Source organism: Ambystoma mexicanum, chromosome 8, assembly GCF_040938575.1.
Source record: "Ambystoma mexicanum isolate Mex_15411 chromosome 8, UKY_AmexF1_1, whole genome shotgun sequence".
NCBI classification, from domain to species: domain Eukaryota; kingdom Metazoa; phylum Chordata; class Amphibia; order Caudata; family Ambystomatidae; genus Ambystoma; species Ambystoma mexicanum.
In genome coordinates this window covers 1,265,044,860-1,265,062,280 of record NC_090929.1, presented here as the reverse complement: position 1 = coordinate 1,265,062,280, position 17,421 = coordinate 1,265,044,860, and the positions used below count along the sequence as shown (strand labels likewise).

Below are 17,421 nucleotides of genomic sequence, written 5' to 3'. Positions count from 1 at the left end.
CAAGACCTTTTGGCTTATATTGCGTCTTTCAACAGACTGATAGTGGAAACTCAATGGCCTGAGGACAAAAGGATTACGCTGTTTTATAGAGGTCTACGTGGAGAGCTCAAAGATGTGTTAGCCCAAGTAGTGAATCCCCCACAAGATTGTTCGGACTATATAGACTTAGTCGTTCAAATAGATCACAGACTGCAGAACAGGAAGGCCGATCGTTCCAAGTTTGATGCTCGAGTATTTTCCAAACCGCCGACTCCTTCCAAAGGAGTAGACTCCGGGGAACCCATGCAAATAGGGGGCCTGAAAGGTCCTCTAACACAAAAGGAGCGGGAAAGGAGAAAACAGTTGCAATTATGCCTCTATTGCGGAAACTCAGGGCACTTTCTTCGAGACTGTCCGGTGAAACCTGCCAAGAAGGCAGTAGGAGCTGCAGTTACCAAAGTTACAAACTCTGAGCAGGGAAACGACCTCGCCCGACAAGAATAGAGGTCCTCTTGCCGAGCGTGAAAACCAGTTCTGTGACCTCGCATTTCGTGATACCTATGGTCCTCATTAGCCCTGATAATCCGGATCGATTACATGCAATTGAAGCTTACGTCGACAGCGGTGCCATCGGCAATTATGTGGATCATGAAATGGTTTTGAGGATGAATTTAACTCTTTGTCCCAAGGCTGTAAAGGACGTCATTACTACGGTGGATGGAACGGAGATAGCCTCCGGACCAGTAACGCATACCACTCAAGAAGTGACGCTAGTAAGTCAAGATGGACACCATGAGAAGATCGTGTTCGATGTGATCAAGGCTCCTCAGTTTCAGATTATTCTAGGAATACCTTGGTTAGAGAAACACAATCCTCTGATCGATTGGCAAGCAAGAACGGTCCAGTTTCCAGAATGTGTCTCTACTTGTCACCCTCAACCTGGTGTTGCACTGGCAGCAATTTCTTTAGAGACTCCCCAGTTACCTCCCGAATACCTAGAATACCAAGATGTTTTCCGGAAAGATCAGGCTAACTCTCTACCTCCTCATAGGTCTTATGACTGCCAGATAGACCTGATACCTGGATCTACTCCTCCTTGTAGTAGAATTTATGCCCTCACCGAGCCTGAGAACCTTCACCTTCGACAATACCTGGATCAATATCTGGCAAATGGGTTTATTCGTCCTTCCAAGTCCCCTGCTTCTTCAGCTTTGTTCTTCGTTCCAAAAAAGGAAGGAGACCTTAGAACTTGTATAGATTATCGCTCCCTGAACCAGATCACCGTCAAGAATAGATATCCGTTACCTTTGATCCCTGAACTCATGGACCAAGTCAGAAAAGCATGCATATATACAAAGATGGATCTTAGAGGAGCCTACCACTTGGTACGAGTAAAAGAGGGCGATGAATGGAAGATGGCCTTCCGCACCAAATATGGGCTATTTGAATATCAGGTCATGCCCTTCGGACTTTGCAATGCCCCGGTCGCCTTTCAATATTTTATGAACGATGTCCTCAGAGAGCTCATAGATGTGTGTGTTGTTGTTTTCATTGACGTCATCCTCGTTTATTCTTCATCGGAATCTGAACATCGGAAACACGTGAAAATGGTCCTCGAAAGATTGCATCAACACAAACTTTTCGCTAAGTTGGAAAAATGTGTTTTCAACGTGACTGAAGTTGAATTCTTGGGATTCATATTATCACCTAGCGGAGTGCGTATGGATTCAAAGAAGGTCGATGCAGTTCTCAAATGGCCATCACCATCCTCCGTAAAAGGTGTGCAAAGCATGTTAGGCTTCGCTAACTTTTACCGCAGGTTTATCCCCGAATTTTCTCGAATAGTCCAGCCCATCACTGCCTTGTTAAAGAAAAACAAACGTTTTGAATGGTCTACCGAGGCGGAACAAGCTTTCCAGGATTTGAAGACTAAATTCATCTCTGCACCAATCTTAAAACACCCTCGCCCCGAACTCCCCTACATCGTGGAAACTGATGCTTCAAGCCTTGCCATGGGGGCAGTTCTATCACAAAAGGACCCGGTAACCAATCAGTTGCATCCCGTGGCATTTTGGTCCCGCAAATTCTCGCCTCCTGAAATCAATTACACGATTACTGACAAGGAACTTCTGGCTATCAAGTCTGCCTTTAAGGCTTGGCGGCATTATCTGCTGGGGGCCCGACACACCGTTACTGTGATTACGGATCACCGAAACCTGCAATATTTGAAAACCGCAAAAGCCCAATCCTCTAGACAACTCCGTTGGGCATTATTCTTTGCCGAGTTTGACTTCATAATTACCTATCGACCTGGTACAAAAAACGGTAAAGCTGATGCCCTTTCTCGGATGGGAGTGGAAGAACACTTGATCAACCCTAAACCTGTACCAATCATTCCCGAACAAAGAATTCTGGGTGTAATCGCCACACAATCCATAGAGGAAGTTAAGGATAAAGCCAGGCAACTTGTAACTCCAGCAGACATACAGAATTGGCATCTGCAGGGAAAGGACTTTGCAGTAAAGGACAACTTATTGTATTTCCAAGAACGATTATACCTGCCCAGCACAGATTTACAGAAAAAAGTAATCTCTTGTTATCACGATTCTTTAATGGAAGGACATCCCGGTATGGCCAAGACCTCAGAAAAGATCAAGCGCTACTTCTGGTGGCCGTCTTGGAAAAAAGATATCAGAGACTTTATAATGTCCTGTGGAGTATGCGCCCAAAACAAGAGTCAAAAGGAAAGACCAGCAGGCCTCTTACGCCCTATTGACATCCCACCTCGCCCTTGGCATACGCTTTCTATGGACTTCATCACCGATCTACCTCCATGCTCCGGATACAATATGATTCTAGTAATCGTGGACTTATTTTCCAAGATGGCGCATTTCATTCCGCTCAAAGGCTTGCCAACAGCAGCAACTCTGGCCCGAGAATTTCTCGAAAACATCGTCTGACTGCACGGTTTTCCTTCGGTTCTAATTTCGGATCGAGGTAGTCAATTTATTTCTCATTTTTGGCGAAGTTGCTGTCGGTCGGCTCAAATTGATGTGAGACTATCGACCAGTCACCACCCTCAGACCGACGGACAAACCGAGAGGACCAATCAAACTCTGGAACAGTATTTACGCTGCATGCTGCAACAAACTGAAAAAACTTGGAAAGACATCCTTTGGATAGCCGAATATGCCTACAATAACTCTGTCCATTCGGGAACTGGGAAAACCCTGTTTTTTCTTTTATACGGCAGTCACCCTCGAACCTCGGAGTTGGATCCCCTCCAAGATCTTGAAACACCAGCAGTAGACTACCTGCATTCTACAATCACCCAAGCCTTTAAGGAAGCTGTTTCTCACCTTCAAAGGGCTAAAGAACAATACAAGAAAGGAGCAGATCAACATCGGAAGGAAGCCCCTCAATATCAAGTAGGGGATCAAGTCTGGTTATCCACCAAATATCTACCTCTAAAAGGGCCACGCACATTCAACCCACGATACCTTGGTCCCTATTCCATCACTACCATAGTAAACCCAGTAGCGGTCAAGTTGGACTTGCCCCCGCACATGAAGATACATCCGGTCTTCCACGTCTCTCTATTAAAACCCGTGCAACCTCAAACCCGACTAACTAAATCTCCAAAACCCATCCTAGTTGATGGAGAACTCGAGTTTGAAGTCAAAAGCATTCTGGACTCCAAGATCTCCAAATCTAAACTATTTTACCTAATTGACTGCGAAGGCTACGGCCCCCAAGAGAGATCCTGGGAACCTGCTGAATATGTCCACGCTCCTCGCCTAATCAAAAGATTTCACCGAACATTTCCTGACAACCCAAAACCCCCGGAGAAGCCCGGTTTGGGAGGGGCCTTGAGGGGGGGTACTGTCATGATCTCTGCTTCCAAAAGGTCAGGGTTTTCCCAACTCCCTTGGAAGCAGATCCATAACCCAGGTTCCGAGTGCCAACGAGTCCCAATTGGGACCTTTTGGACCCAGTCCTGGCGCCAGTGGCACCAGGCTCATAAATATGCCCAGTCCCAGCGCTGGAAGCGCCGGGCTCATAATGCTTGGGTGGACTTACCTGCAGCAGACCATGCTACTTACTTGCCTGCCAGTTGAGCCTCTGATCCTCTTCTGTTTGGAACTACTTTTCCTGTTGGGTGGGGCAGGAGCCACTCCCTAGGTTCAGAACACTGGAACTCTTCTGGAAAGCAGGAACTCTTTTCTTACCTAGGCGTGGCTGTGGAAGGAGAAACCTAAGCACTACAGGAGGCTATTTAAACCACACCCAATGGATGAATCTTGCTTTGCGTTATTCTGCATCCTCTGCAGCAGAACGCTCATCGTGTCTTCTGCATCTGATCCTGGGCCTAAGGAAAATGGCTTACCATCCTGAATCCAGTCTTCAGCAACACCTATAAAGACAAGAAAGAACAGGTTAGCATTACGGTCTTCAGTGACAGCGCTTCACTTACCTGGTCCATCGGCTGTCACCAACGCCTCGCGCTGCATTCCGGCATCTGAAAGACAAAGGCTTACCTACTCTTCGTGCGCTCCGGAGGTCTTCGCACTGCATTCTGGCATCTGAAAGACAAAAGCTTACCAACTCTTCGCACGCTCCGGAGGCCTTCGGCGCTGCATCCCGCATCTGAAAGACAAAACAAGGTGCGTTTAAAGACATTGGGGAACTTTAATACTCACGTGCCATTACTCCTTTCCACATCTAACCCAGTGGGTATTCCGGCACCCTGCAGCCGCTCCGAACTTGTACCTGCAAAATAAAAAGACAGTTAGAGCGCATCGTGAAGCAGGCAACAAGCGCTTACTTACGTGCTTCCAGGCGCTTCTATTCATCACACGGGCTCCATCTTCAACTCACTTCAGCCCGTCATCCGCCATCGCCGGAACCCTGCAAAACAAGAGACATCATTACTAAAGACTTTTAAAGACATTAGAATTACTCGAAACTTACCGTTCGTGCAGTAAACGACGGACAGCAGTCCTCTGAAGTCAAGAGGCCTGCTCCCCTTATCCAGTGAAGAAACTGGTTACAGCACCCTGCCCCGAGGCAGATGGAGAGCACGGCGGTCACTTACCTAAGGTGAGAGCGTTAACCTTTGGGGTTCTACAGGAGAAGAGAAAGGGAAGAAGAGAGAGACATTCAATAACCCAGTTCATTAATCCCATATTTTCTATCTGCAGACATCTTACCCTTCGAGTCAGACATACAGTGCACAGAGGTCCAGCCCAAAGAGCCAGCCGTGTGTTACACATCACCTTTGAAGATACGGTATACGCCCAGTAAAGACCGGCGCCTCTACGGGAATCAGGTGAGCGTTACACAATTCGGACGCCCGGCGATCATGGCGTGGAATGAGCCAATCTCATCGGGCGGAGAGGCCCGTGCGACGGGAGACCCGTTCCGTCATCATCGCCGTCGCCCTCAGAACCCGTAGTCGAGCCCACCGCACCGTCATCTCCCGACTCGTGGGAGGATGAGGAGGGAACTGTAGGCCTTACGGGGGCGAGTGGAGGAGAGGGTTGGGTCCTCAGTCGTTTGTTCTGAGGACTTCCCGACGGGCCAGGTTGCGGGTCCTCCGGCCTGGGCCGTGGTAATCTCGTCCTTATCTCAGAAAATAAGGACTGGATCGCAGACAAAATGGCCGCCGAGCTATCCTGTGGCCTAGGTTCCGGCTGCGCCGGAAGGGAAGGCTGCTTTTCCTCGCCATCGTCGTCTTCCTCGGTTATCTCCCGAGGATCTTCCTTACGGGATCGAACCTTCTCGAATTGGACTTCCAGATTCCTCACGGCCTCGGTCAGTTCCTCCTCCGAGGCTGACTCCAAGCTCGAGGAGGCTACCGTGCCCCCCTCGCTTCTTCCATCATGGTGGCCATGACGATGGGCTGAAAAGAGGATTCCCTCCTTGGCGGCAGGGAAACTCTAGTCCCAGAGGCAGTCTCCGCTGGCGGGGTCTCTGCCGGCTTGGCCAGAGTCGCCGCGATCGCCTCGATAGAGGCCTTTGCCTGCTGGGTAGGGGCCTTCACCACCTTAGGTGCGTCCCGGGCCTTCTCCTTAGGGGGAGGGGCGACGCCTCGCTCCCCCTCTTCCGAGATCGGACGGGGCTTCTCCCAAAGCTTACCCGGGGTCTCAGACTTCCTCTTCCCCGAACCGGAGCGCTGGCTCGTGGTTGACGGTGCCGGGGAAGGTACGCCCTGCTTGGCGACCGAAGAGCGCGACCTTTCGCTGCTCCCGGAGCCAGCGGACTCGCGGCGCTTGGCCTGGTGTTGGGCCCCCGTCGCCGGGGCGCCCGCACAGGACTTAGAAGTCCGCTCGGACCCTTTCTTCTTGTTCTCACCTGTTGAGCCCTTCTCCAACCAGCTGGCGAGACGGGATCGACGGTCCCTCATGGTCCGCTCCGACAAGTTCTTGCAGAACTGGCAGTCCTTCTCTACATGAGTCTTGTCCCCATGAAGACAGTAGAGGCATCGCAAATGCTCGTCCTCCTTAAACACATTCTGCAGCCCGCATCCAGGGCAGCTGCGAAACAGCTTGGGTCCGGGTGACGAACTCGCGTCCTGGGCCATCTCGAAGTAGGCCGCAAATCTTCTGGAATCCTCCAAAAGGTTGATTCGACGAAATCTTCACCCTTGAGGGGCGTAGGAAAATCCCGCAACGGGTACCCGTTAACGGGAGTAGAAACTGTGGAGCTTGAGGCTCGATTAACCGAAAAAATGTGAAAATTCACCTGAAAAAGCGCGAAAACGCAGTAAAAGCTCGAGAGCTAAGCACGAGGACTCCCAACACTTGAACGTGCGGTAAAAATCTGAAGATGGCTGCCCGAGGCGGGGCTTAGGGAGAGGGCAGTCATTGGCTGTGGTCAGTATGACTCAGAGATCAGTGATTGGTTACTACTACGAAAGACAGATCAGAAACGAAACTGATACTGATTTTTCTTTACGAGGATTCCCAGCCTGACGACGGGGAATATTCATGAGCATGTGAATCCATGCCAGACCCCATGCTGGAGAAATTGCAGTACATACTGCATCAAAAGGTTTCTTTGCAGCCCACTAGCCATGGCCTTTGGCCATGGCCACTGGACATATTGCACCAATAGGGTTCTTTGCGGCCCACTACATGTTACACTGATTATTTCTTCCCAAAAACCCATTGCCCTCTGCCTAGTCATTGTGATCTGTGCAGGTGTAAAAACAAAAGCTCACTCCTTCTTCCCGCAGTAGTGCCGATTCCCCCTATAATGAGTAAAATGGGTGAAAATGGCTGCGGTAATCCCTCGGTATTCCCCAGATAAGCCTAGAAACATAAAAAAATTAAAAAGTCTTCCCTGTCCTCACAGGCACTCACCATGTGCCCCCTTCTCTTTTCTTGGTCCTTCCACCCCCCAACCTCTTAGTTAGTTGCGTTTTCCCTCCCTGACCCTATCCCATTACCCCCTTTCTCCCCTTGGTTCGAGTAATGCAGTTTCTTTTCCAAGCATGCCTTGTGGCGTTGCAGCGATAATCTTGTGCGATTCCCCCGCTATTCCCCCAATAATGAAAATGTTCTAACTATAACTGTCTCCCCAGACCATCCCATCTCCCCAACATCACATAATTTCCTCTTACCTCCTCCCGACCTCTAGCCTAATGCAATTGCATCCTTATTCCTCCTCCAAAAAACGTTTCCACCACTTTTCGATTTTGGCTTCCCCAGATAGTATTGCGGGAATCGCTCACATCGAGCAAAAAAATAAAGCAATCGCTCACATCAAGCAAAAAAATAAAGCACCTTTCCATTTCTCAAAAGTCTCTCTGCTGCACAGCACAATTGGAGATACATAAACGTTTTTGGGAGCGGGGACAACCCCTTCTTGGTCGAATATTTGAAAAACTACTGGACAGTTTACCCCAAACCAGTTTGGGAAATGATGTCAACACGCTGTGCCTAACTTGCTTTTTATTTGGTCAAAATCCATCGAGCTGTGTTTGAGTTACGGCTTCCCAAAAATTGCACTTTTTCTCTATGGTAAAAAGTATGGGAGTAGGCCAAAACAGCGTTTTTTTGTTTTCTTAATAACTTTCTAATTTCCTAACGAATATTTCCCCAAATGTCCACTTTGGGATGACAAACATGCCTTGGGGAAAATTTGCAATAGACATTTCTGAAAATCACGAACCAGTATAAAACAAAGGTTTCACCTAAACTATAGGGCGGCGACTGCCACCCTATTATGGGATACATTACTCACCGTAATCGTATTTCTGATGCTTGTATCTGCTTAGATTCACATGCTGTGCATAGGCCGACATCTAGTGGAAGCTGCGCAGTATTACAGTTTGTTTTTCGAAACTCGAAAATGGGCGTCGACACAGGGCGTGCCAGTAATACTATCCCTAGTGTGACGTCCACTGTACCCAAGATCCCTCACGCGTCTAGGATCCTCAGATTGTATTTTCTCTGACATGAGGTAGCATGAGGAGTAGCGTGAGTACAGATAATCCAAGCAGATAGGCAGAAGGGTAAGACTACAAGCAATCATGCGCCTTCTCTCAGAGGGGAGGAAGGGTGGGTCGCATGTGAATCTAAGCAGATACAAGCATCAGAAATACGATTACGGTGAGTAATGTATCCCTTCTGAGGCTTGTGGAATCTGCTTAGATCACATGCTGTGCATAGATTAGCGAGCAGTACCTGAAGAAGGAGGTGGGATGTGAGAAGGGTCATGAGCAAATAAGTGTCTTAGAGTGTGAATAGAGCTCCAAGTAGCTGCTTTGCAAATGGTGTCAAGGGGTACATTTGCAATGAAAGCCAGAGTGACCCCAATGCCTCTAGTAGAGTGGGTTCTTGGCCTGAAAGGCAGAGTTCTTTCAGAGAGTGAGTAACACAGCTGGATACAGTTAATAATCCACTTCGAGATGGCACCTTTAGAGACGCGATCCCCCTCTCTGCCTGTAGCTACGGAGACAAACAGTTGATCTGTTTTCCTTAGCGGTCTGGTTTTATTTACATAGTAGAGGACCGCCCTACGCACATCTAGGGTGTGTAGTTTCACCTCAGCCGAGCTTTGTGGGTCCTGGAAGAAAGCTGGAAGCTCGATGGACTGGTTTACATGGAATTTTGATATAAATTTAGGTGAGAACCTAGGGTGTGTGCGTAAAACCAGTTTGTCTTTATGGACAGTAAAGAAGGGATCCTGCACTGACAGCGCCTGAATTTCACTGGCCCTTCTTATAGAAGTAATAGCTACTAAGAAGGCCGTTTTATAAGTCAGGTGTTTGAGACTGCTTTTATGCATGGGTTCGAAAGGGGGGCCCATGAGCTTGGCTAGCACCACATTAAGGTCCCACCCTGGTGGTGGGTTTGAAATAGAAGGGTGAAGTCTCTTTACTCCTTCCATGAATGCTTTAACTACTGGTACTTTCCACCACGAAACCTTGCTATGGGAAGTGGTGTAAGCCGACAGGGCTGCCAGGTGTACTTTCAGTGAGTTAAAAACCAATCCTGCATCCAGCAGGTGGAGCATGTATGTAACAATAGTGGAAGGAGTGCAATCAACTGGGTTGATTGACCTACTCTGGCACCAGATAACGAACCTCTTCCACTTGTCAAAGTAACAGTGCCTTGTGTTTGGTTTCCTAGATTCTTTTAGGATGTCCATACACCTCTGTGGCAAATTGAGATGTCCAAACTCTATGATCTCAGGAGCCATGCTGCCAGGTTCATTGAGTTGGGTTGCTGGTGCACTGTTTGACCTTGGTGCTGGGACAGTAGGTTGTACCATGCTGGAAGTTTGATGGGCTCACACACCGCCATCCTGCGTAGGTGTGGGAACCACGGTTGTCTTGCCCACATGGGAGCAACTAGGACGAGCGTCATCGACTCTCTGTTCATCTTGTTCACCACTTTCCTGATGAGAGGAGTTGGTGGAAAAGCGTACGCAAACATCCCTGACCAGTTCATCCACAGGGCGTTCCCCTGGGAGTCTGGTTGGGGGAACTTGGATGCAAATCCTGGGCATTGTCTGTTTTCGCTTGTGGCGAATAAGTCTATAGTGGGGAAACCCCACTGAGAGAAGATATCTTCTACGACCTCTCTGTGTAGAACCCATTTGTGTTCCTCTGGGAGGGAGCCTCTGCTCAGAGTATCCGCTAGGGAATTGAGCTCCCCTGGAACATGTTGTGATGACAGGAAGATGTTCCGTCTGAGTGCCCATATCCAGATTTTCTGGGCAAGCTTGGACAGATTTGGCGAGCGAGTCCCCCCTTGCTTGTTCAGGTAGAACTTGGCTGTTGTGCTGTCCGTCCGGATTTGCACTGACAGGTTTAGTAGGTGGGGCTCGAACGCCTTAAGCGCTCTGAATACTGCCAGAAGCTCTAGCAGGTTGATGTGGTTCTTGGCCACTGAGTGAGACCAGAGACCCTGAGCTGTGTGGTGGAGATGGTGAGCTCCCCACCCCGTCAGACATGCATCTGTAGTGACTACTGCCTGTACTTCGGGATCGTAAAAGGGTTTCCCCTGTGCGAGATTCTCTCTTGTCCACCAGTGAAGGCTTTGTACCAGTGTTGGCGAAACGACCACTAGATCGTCCCACTGACCACTTGCCTGAGACCAGTGTTTCGCCAACCATTCCTGCATGGGACGCATGCGCAGGCGCGCGTGGGGGACCAGGTAAATACATGACGCCATCATGCCCAGTAAACGCATTGCTTTGCGTACCGTTATTTGTTGACCGGACTGATAATGCGGAATTTGCAGTAGTATATTCCGAATTCTTTCTTCTGAAGGAAAGGTCAACCCCTCTTGAGTATCTAGGATTGCTCCTAGGAATTGTTTGGAGGTGCTTGGCACCAGGCTTGACTTTTTCTCGTTGATTGAGAAGCCTAACTCGTGAAGGAGGTCGATAGTCCTTTGAATGTTTGTCCTGCAAATTCCTGGGGTTTCCCCCGTTATGAGCCAGTCGTCCAGATAAGGGTACACTGGGATTGCCTCCCTGCGTAGGTGTGCAGCCGCCACCGCCAGTACCTTGGTGAATACCCTTGGTGCTGAAGCTATCCCGAAGGGCAGTACCTTGAATTGGTAGTGTCGACTGTCCACCTTGAAGCGCAAATACTTTCTGTGCGCTGGGAACATGGAAATATGAAAATAAGCATCTTTCATATCCAAGGTTGCCATGTAATCCCCCTTTTTTAGGAGGAATCCCCCTTTTTCTTTGGCACAAGGAAGTAAGTTGAATAAATACCCTTGTTTACCTGGTGTCCCGGGACGAGTTCTATCGCGTCCTTTTCTAGCAGAATGGCGATCTCCTCGAGGAGAATCTTCTGATGTTCTAAAGAGTGTACTCTTTGTCGTGGAGGATGGTTCCGGGGACGCTGCAGTAGTTCTATACAATATCCTGTGGATACTGTTTACAGCACCCATCTGTCTGATGTGATCCCTTCCCAAGCCTGGGTGAAGTTGGAAATGCGTCCCCCTACTGGGGTTGCATGAGAAGGGACCCTGAACTGAGCGTCACTGCTTTGGTGGAGGCGTGCCGCCTCCCTTGTTGGGGCTGCCTCTGCCTTTACCACGACCTCTCCTATTACCCCTGCCGTAACCCTGGGTAGACTGTTGGTTGTTGTTCCACTGTGTACCCTGCCCTTGGGAATAGGTAGATCCTCTCTGGGAATTTTGGCCGCGTGGGCGACGAAAATTACTATTCCCTCTCTGGTTAGGGGGTTTATTGGTTAACTGGCCAAGGGAATTGAGTGTTTCGTATTCGTCCTTGGCATTCTTCAGTGCGTCTTCGACCGCTTTACCAAACAACAGATCGGTTTCCACCGGTTTGTCCAACAATGATGCCTGGGTTTCTGCCTTAAAACCAGACTGCCGTAACCATGCATGTCTTTTGATAACAGTGCCTTCCGCTATCAATCTGCCTGCGTTGTCCGCGGCGTCGAAGGTTGCTTTCAAAATGCAACCAGACACGGCTCTACCCTCTGCGGAATTCCGAGCTAACTGGCCCTTTAAAGGTTCAGGAGCAGAGGCTATGAGTGCCGCGACTTCTTCCCACTGATGGCAGTTGTAGCTGGCCAACAGGGTGGTGGAGTTAGCAATCCTTGCTTGATAGGCGGACGTTGAGGCTACTTTCCCGCCGAAACCGTACAGTTTTTTGCTCTCCTTGTCGGGAGGAGCTTCGGACAATGACAAGGGTGTCCCAGCCCTCTTACGAGTGTTGGTGACAACTAGGGAGTCTGGCTTCAGATGTCCTCTTATATAGAGAGGGTCAGACTGGGCCGCCCAGAAAAGTTTTTCAACCCTGGGATTGACTGCTCTGGTGAGGTTCGGGTTCACCAGGGACGGATCTATTCTCCGCTGAATGTACTTAAGGATAGGGATGGTCTGGGCAACAGGCCTCCTTTCTCCCACTAACTCTTCTGCGAAGTCCCTTTCCTCCTGGACACCGTGGGTGTCAATGTGGAAATGTTCTGCTGCGCGTGCGAGAACCTCGTTTAGGAGGGGTTGGTTATCGACCGGGGAGTCGGTAACCGGGGCTTCATTCTCTACCGGGGAATCTACTCTGTATGTTTCCGGGTCCTCCTCTTCCTCTTCCTGGTCCTCATCATCCCCATAGTAACCCGTCCCGGTTTGCTCTTCTATCATACCAAATTCTTGGTCCTCACAAAAGGAAGCCTCTCCTTGATACAGTGAGTATGGTCTTGCGTATGGTTGTACCTCAAAGGGTTCTGACCTCATCGGAGTTTCCAACCGGGGCTTTTTACTCGGGGGGATAGGATCAGTAGAGCCTGAGGGTGTCGCCCCCTGTGGATCATACGAGAGGAAATGTTCTGGATTTTTATCATAAAAACCTGCCAAAGAAGACATTCTTGACATGACCCTATCTATGTCTTCACTGGACCATTTTTTGGAACTGGGGATGACTCTCTCAGCAAGTCTATGGGATTTATCTTGAGTAGCTTTGCTGGTTTTAGACATATCAGCAGACCTGGTCTTGTCTGTCTGTTTAGGGGAAGTGGTGTGTTTCACAGGTGTGGAAGAGTGCAAAGGTTGTTTCTTCTGCTGTTTTCCCCCCTCCCAGTGAGTGGAAAAATGTTTTCCCTGTCCTTTAGTGGCTCCGGAGGTTTTCGACGCCTGGCGTAGAGGATCGGGGGTGGTGTCCCTGTCCTTCGAGCGTGGGGCCTCGCTGTTTTAACTGCGGGCTCCGACTCCTGGAGCGCGGCCTGAGGGTGGAAGTCGTCTTCGTCTTCCGACAATCGAACTTCTGTTAGCCTGGGGAGCGAGGCACTCTTGGCAAGAGTGGATTATTGCCTGGAGTCATGCAGTGATCTTGATCTAGAGCGCCCAGAGGACACCGAATCGGACCGTTCTGTTTGTGCCTCTTTCCGAGAACTCGACGTCGTCGAGTCTCGGTTGGACTTAGTGTGTTTAGTGTGTGTAGAATGTGAAGCGCTTGTGTCGCCGGGGGTCTTCCCCATAGCAGCCCTGCCGGACGACCTTCCGAGGTCGGGGACCTGCGCTTGGCTGTCTTTCGACGCCGTAATGCCCTCGCCGTCCGAAAGTACGGCGTCGCTGCCATCGCTGAAGGCGCCCTCCGCTGCCATGGCCGCCTGCCTGGCGTGGTGGGCCCAACGCTTCGTCGAACGGTCCTTAAGTGTCTTAGGTTTAAACCTACTACACGCTCTGCAGTTCGCTTCGGGGTGGTCCCTCGGCAAGCAGAGATTGCACGTGGCGTGCCTGTCGACCCAAGGGTATTTGCGATTGCACTTGGGGCAGAATTGAAAAGGGATACCCTCCATACGCACCTTGAGGCAGCGGGCTGTTAAGTGTAGGAAATGTATAAGGTGTACCTATATACCAAGAGTGAGAGTATGTACCACCCCCCACTCTCCCTACTTGCAGGGCCGAGGCCAGAGGCCTTCCAAGGCCCGGGCCGAGGCCAGCGGCCTTCTGAGGCCCAAATCCGTCGTGCAGCAGCCGACGGTCGATTTCTTCTCCAGCCGGCGTCGATTGTCGAAGTTCGACGTTGGGGTGGGGAAGGATGTCAATAGATTATTATTTTACATTTTTAGCAAAAGTATGGCTAAGGCCAGGGGACTCCGCAAAATGCTTCCGACCAGTATGGCGGAAAAAAACAATCTGAGGATCCTAAACGCGTGAGGGATCTTGGGTACAGTGGACGTCACACTAGGGATAGTATTACTGGCACGCCCTGTGTCGATGCCCATTTTCGAGTTTCGAAAAACAAACTGTAATACTCCGCAGCTTCCACTAGATGTCGGCCTATGCACAGCATGTGATCTAAGCAGATTCCACAAGCCTCAGAAATATATATATATTTGCATATGTGGGTGTGTGTGTGTGTTTAAAAATATATATTTCGGCAAAATCTTAGCCTCACTTGGTAAAAATCTAAACAGATCGTTAAACTCTGAACTGATAGGCCCAAATCTGATATATGGATTTTTTATTCCTAGTTTTCAATTGTAAGGCTCTGAAAGTAGAGTTGAGGAAGCCTACTACTGTAAGTCGCCAGGGTGGCTTGAGACAGTGATAATGCCAGAGGGCTTATCAAATCATTTACACTGTGTTTGTTCATTACAGAGGATATGGGGAGCATATGGAAAACCTGGATCCATTCACACTTACATATGCAAGCATTCAACACAATCACAAATGCCTCCAAGTGAAAATTGGTAATATTAAAACGAGGGTAGGAGACATTTGGTTTGCGTGTGGTCGCACCCAAATCTGACACTGATGGCAAACATTTTGTGTAGGGCAGTAGTTATGGGGGAGACTGATGGCATTTTGGAAAACATGACTGCATGTAGACCCCTCACACTGCGCAAAATGTGGATGGCATGGTCTAGCATGAAAGGAGCATCTAGGCACTATGATATTTGTGTGCGTACTGCAATTGAAATAAAGTGCAGACGGCTGACTAGTTAAGAAAGTGTAAGCTATTACACCCATACACTTTCATAAACACTACTCGTTACATCATTTTACCATATTTTTAGCTGAGAAGGTGAAAGCAGGGTGAAGAAGTATTAGTCGATTTTGCATACATAATTCACGTTTACAATTTAATACCTTCTATCATTCAAGTACTTACTCAGGACAATAGAAATGTGGTGTCACATTTGCATTCATAGTAAGGTAGGGAATCAATGTGGAGTCCCTTAGCTTAGACTGATGAATTCCAAGTGTCTGCCTTTCTGCTTTAATTGTGTCAAATTGTCCAGTTGACAAGAAATGTTCCTGAAAGTCAAAACATTTGTATAGAGTAGTTTGAAGTGTAAATATTCTCATTTTGTGAATTACTTATTTATTTCCAAGCCATATGCAATTTTACTTAGAAATAACCGATCACAACGAAGGCCATTTAAGCATCACATAACATATTTGTAATAATGTACTAAAATCCCAAAATACTGACACAAACCAAACCAGTTACCAAGGCCATAATCCTAATAGCTGCCTGATAATCATTTATCCTAGTTTAACTAGTGAAACATTCCCACTAGCTCCAGAAACAGTTTATGTGGCACACTCATAAATACTACAAGTCAAGAGACAGCCCCCCTACTTCTGGGGAGCTGTAGCTCTGTGCAAGAAAAATGTGTAGCAAGAAAAATGCTAAAACTTATTTAGAGTAAGAAAAGTATATGTACAGAATTTAATGATAAATATAAAGAAAATATCTATTCAACAAACACGTTAATTTTTGCAACGTTCATACAGTCAATTCACACTCCTTTGTGTGATATATTTAACCAAATAATACAATGCTTTACAATTTTTCAATTTGTCAAAGGAAACAACATATATTTTGAATCATTCGAATTTGTTGCAAAACTTTTTCATTTCACAGTATAAAGAAAGTTAATTAAAAAAAAAAGTGAATTCTGAAAAAACGGATGTAAAGTCCATTAGAAAGATATGAGATGTGTATCATATCGTTATCAAGACGCGTTTCGGGCAGGTTTACCCTTCATCGGGTGCGGAGTGGTCAGAAAGTTCACAATATTCCTACATGTTAAATAAAAGAGAGAGTTTGCGGCAATTTCTTAAAACTCTATGTACCCGATTCAATAATTATGGTCCCCTTGTGGGACTGTAACCTACTGATCTTATAGTGCTAGTGTTTTGTCTTGCTGTAGTTTTCTAGAGAGATTTTAATTATCAGGCTTGTCAATCTCCTCTCATAAATTGAGATAAATCTGAGAATAAAACAAAAATCCTCTGTGAGATTGATCATGGAGGGTGGTCCGGAATTGGGATAAGTGGCTACATAATAGCGCTGTGAGCCAATTCTCAGCCCTTCATTTCTCTAAGTCCTTTACACACATATTCTGCACACAGTTTAGATGTGCTCACCTCGTTGTTGCCATCTTGGGCTTTAGGCAAGAAAATATTGATGTTGGGATTCAGAGTCGTGGTGACACTCAAAGGAACGATTCTGGTAACCTGTTCAGTATCTGATGTTCAGACGATTATACGAATCTAAAGAAACCAACCTCTGTTCAGTTTGTGGTGTCATGAAGTAACTCGAAATACCCAAATCGTAAGCAATACCAACTATATCCAGGACATCCATTGCAAAATCACCCAGTGAAGGAAGGCACAATATTGAAAGAATAAACCTTTGTGGCTGCAACTCATAGCCATGAAAGCATTTCTCAAAAGAAAAAGTGTGTCAAGATCCATTTACTGTAACTCATTTTCAACACGGCTCAAAGCCGTTACAAGATGGCGCCCATATTACTCCTTATGGAAGTCCATCATCTAATATATCCGGAGCACCTGCTGGCGTGCGATCACGCTGGTAGCCATGCCGACAGAAATCAACAGAGAGTAGAAACCGAACGCGCAAGAAAACCACCCTTGCGGCGAACACATTTCAAGTAAGATTTGGACATCTGAACACCAATTTTCACAAGCGCTAGTGCGCTTAGCAGAACAACAAAAGCTCAAGACTATAATTTTGTGATTTCAGCCACCAGATAAGGGAAAAGAGGGACATGAATTGATTTTGGTTAACGTATCTTCTACAAAAGTAAAGCATTCAGCACCGAATACATCAGTACCGAATACAGAAATCATGAGGCACTTGTCACGTAGATGAGAAGGTACAATTATTATATGCTGCACAGTGAATATATAAATTTCGAGTAGCTTCATGACACCACAAACTGAACAGAGGTTGTTTTCTTTAGATTTGTATAATCGTCTGAACATCAGATACTGAACAGATTACCACAATTGTTCCTTTGAGCGTCACCACAACTCTGAATGCCAACATCAATATTTTCTTGCCTACAGCCCAAGGTGGCAACACGAGGTGAGCACATCTAAACTGTGAGCAGAATATGTGTGTAAAGGACTAGCGAAATGAAGGGCTGAGAATTGGGACACAGCTCTATTAAGTAGCCACTTGTCCCAA

General features: G+C 47.7%; 1 long non-coding RNA gene across 1 annotated transcript in view; it reads right to left on the bottom strand.

The window, feature by feature from the left end:
• Nucleotides 1–16,615, bottom strand: part of LOC138472959 (uncharacterized) — a 239,240-nt gene extending 222,625 nt beyond the window's left edge. The window contains exon 1 of the long non-coding RNA XR_011268700.1: nt 16,356–16,615. This is a non-coding gene — a long non-coding RNA (uncharacterized lncRNA). The remainder of the gene's footprint in view (nt 1–16,355) is intronic.
• Nucleotides 16,616–17,421: the final 806 nt, after the last annotated feature.